The sequence below is a fragment of the Mandrillus leucophaeus genome, unplaced genomic scaffold (assembly GCF_000951045.1).
Source record: "Mandrillus leucophaeus isolate KB7577 unplaced genomic scaffold, Mleu.le_1.0 Scaffold97, whole genome shotgun sequence".
NCBI lineage: Eukaryota > Metazoa > Chordata > Mammalia > Primates > Cercopithecidae > Mandrillus > Mandrillus leucophaeus.
Window position 1 is genome coordinate 3,520,458 of NW_012110585.1, and position 3,280 is coordinate 3,523,737.

The window sequence follows — 3,280 nt, forward strand, 5'->3', positions numbered from 1 at the left end:
AAACTTCCTAAAATCATCAAGAAATCCAACCATTCAGGAGTTCAATGAAGCCACCCAGCCAGAGACCGGCTGAATCAGGCCCCACAAGAGACAAGGGAGACAGTCCGAGCTGTCCCAGAGTCACATAGTCGCTCACATTTGGAAAGGTAATTCCTTATTTCTGAAAGTGGGAAAACTACCTGACAATGATCCCAATATTTTCTAGATTCCACAAATGGGGCTTTTAAAATGGCATGCTAATCAATTCTGTGATGTGGGTTTCTAAGGTCAAAATAGAGCCATAAAAGGTCACTGACAACCATTCAGGAGATAAAGAAAATCCTAATTCCTAAGGGAGAACTTCTGAGATATTGACTAAAAATGAAGCTTGCTTTGGAGGGAGACTGAGATAAACTCTCTGCTTCTGTGTCATCAAGGGACCCAGTCAAAAACTTGCGCTTCCTCTTCCAACTACAAAACTGCAAATCTACACAATTTTTAGTCATGTCATATTTTCGGCAAAATCATTTCACTCAGTATTGATTTAGCATCTTTTCTCTGCTGCAAAATTCGGAATGTTCAAAATAAATTCAATTCAAAATTTTAATGGCAAAGTAATGCCTTCCAGTGTTGTGGAATTTAAAAGCCATTGCTGACAGCTGTCGTACCCACGGGAGGAGATGCAGAGTAATACTGCAAATGAAGTCCACAATATCCCTCGTACCAATTTCATTTTATTCAGTAATTTCATTCTTGCTTTCAAGTCCCAGAGAATACAGAAAGCAGGTGTCTGCCTCACTAATCATAGCCCAGGGTTTAATAATTCAATGTTGGGCCTCCTTAGAAAAAGTCTCTAAGGGAAACACTTAATGTAGCGTATGGCAAGCTTTCCCTAATGAGCAATTCAGCACGAGTTTTGCAAGATCCTGGGAGATAAAAGGACACACTCTGGAGAATTGTGAATCTGACTGGAGATCACTGACTTCCTCTGAACTTCCTGCCTGCCGGCATCCATTGAGGAAGGGTATCAATCCCAATTTTAAACAGGCCAAGGAAGAAATCTCAGTATCTTTCTTGGAAATTTTCTCCTTCACACAGTACATATACAGCACTTGGCACAGTGGCTGGCACTCAATCGGGCGAGGTATAAAAATGGGTATTCAGCCTAAATTTTTCTGGAAAATGCCCTTCTACTGGCAAGATGAAGGCAATCGCCACACAGCCCGAATACCTCATGGATTCATCCTTGGTTTCTCTTCCTTCAGGGTCCTTTTGTCCAGTTCTTTAAAGCCAATTAATAAAAGTAGTCTAGTCACACAAAACTATGACATAGGCAGTCAGTCTTAAACTTGATATTGTGGATGATCAGAAATAAAAATAGCACAAGTTATAACCACTGCATCAATTTTGGTCATTTATTAGTGTTCAATTAGTTTTTTTGCAGGTTGGTGGCTATTTTACAGGTTGAAAAGTTATCCACATCACTTTTTGGCCTTTCGGCTAAGATCAAGCGTGAAAAGTGATCAGCAAGGTAGTGTAAATGATTTCCTCAACGCCGTATTGTAGTGGATCTTTGCATTATCTGAGGTTTCAGTGCTTTTTCACATGTAACTTTTGGAAATCTGTTCAAGAGATTTCCAGAAAGAGTTCTTGGTCAAGCATTGGTTGAAACAGGATGGTAACGGCTGTACTTTTAACCTCTACCACACTCGGTTTTTAAACCAACGTCTCCCATCACACAGCAATGCTGAAGTAATTATCTAAACTTTCCCACACTGTTCTCGGACACCCTGGTTAGTGTCCTGTGAGTTATGGGTTATGAGATAAAGAAAAGCAAACAGGTCCTGTAGGCAGAATTGAAACCTGAATATGCTAATATTTATTGCACAGTTCCAACAAACAGCAGCTCTCATCCTTCTGACTTCACAAACCAATAAAAAAATTTTATATCTTTAGAGAACTCAGGATTACAAACTTTTTTATTTTACTAAATAAGAACATACCGTAAAGGACATGAAGGTTTAAGGAACAATTTAAGGTTGAAAAAAAATTGGTGAAGTCCCCATCCTGTCCTTTTCTTTCCTATTTTGCCACAGGCTGGCACCCGCCCTCCACCGGTCATTCAGGAAATGTGGGGGCTCCTGGTGCTCAAGTCCCCTTGAGCTTGGCTCCAGGTCTGCAGACACACCAGCCCTCACCACTGCTGAGTCAAAATGGGGGTCTCCCCTCACTCCCTTCCCCCCTCATTTCTACTGACTCACTCTCACTGGTGACTGGGTAGAAAAGTTGCAGAACATTGATTTAGATCATCATATTTATATGATCTTCTTCATTTCCTTTCCTTTAACTCACATGGATTTTTTAAAACAAAATTTACTTACTAAAACTCCTTCATAGTACAAAGCTATTTTATTTGGACAAAGTTGGTTCCAGGCACAGAAAAGCTTGATATTCACTTCCAGTCGCCCCAACCTCAAGCACTTGGTAATTACAGTCAAAAGATCAGAAACTCTCACTGGAGAAATACATGGACCCTGTTTACAATATTTTTATATGTGGAACACAAACATATACAAGCAGCTTCTGAGAATACTTGTACATTACATGAAAAGCAAAAATAGTATCATGCTTTAAAATGTTTCTCAAAAAATAATTTCAAACGACCAGGCTTTAAATAATTAGGCCATTTAATTTTTATTAGAGGAAGAGTCAGAAAACGATTGTAGACTATATCCTTTTACACAAAGCACATTTGTAGAATTTCTAAAAGGTAATATACATAAAAGAGAAATTTTAGAATAATATCCTGTTTTCAATATGTCAGGGTAATTTGCTAATATGTTTTAAGAGTTACGTTAGTTTTTATTTTTTTAAAGTAATACATACCTGGATAGTCAATGAGGGTTCAATGCAGGTTCATGTGGGACCGCAAATTTGGCCTATTTTTTGATGAATCTTGCTTTCAAAATCTTATTATGACATGACCACTTTCTCTGTACATGATAGGTTTTACTGGCATCTGGGGGTCATACACAGGTCTCTTCAACTACCTCCTTAACTCAGAACTCCAGAAGACAGCGAGCTCCAGAGAGGCCAGTGTTGGGTCTTCCCATGCTTGAGGCACACTGAGGTCCATTCCTGGCCTCAAGGGAATATGGTGGTTGGAGGGAAGAGTGAACACCAACACCCAGCAGAGGACCTGGCATGGAGAGATGTCCAGTGGAGACAACTGTCATCCACACAACTAAAAGGTTACCTTTAAGATACAATGCTGGCTGGGTGCAGTGGCTCATGCCTGTAA

At 39.7% G+C, this 3,280-nt stretch overlaps 1 protein-coding gene and 1 long non-coding RNA gene across 2 annotated transcripts in view; both read right to left on the reverse strand.

The window, feature by feature from the left end:
* Positions 1-3,280, reverse strand: part of XKR6 (XK, Kell blood group complex subunit-related family, member 6) — a 316,543-nt gene that overhangs the window by 222,235 nt on the left and 91,028 nt on the right. The gene's annotated exons all lie outside the window — the stretch shown is intronic.
* The window catches only part of LOC105532577, a 14,844-nt gene continuing 12,945 nt past the window's right edge, over positions 1,382-3,280 (reverse strand). The window contains exon 2 of the long non-coding RNA XR_001005011.1: positions 1,382-3,274. This is a non-coding gene — a long non-coding RNA (uncharacterized LOC105532577). The remainder of the gene's footprint in view (positions 3,275-3,280) is intronic.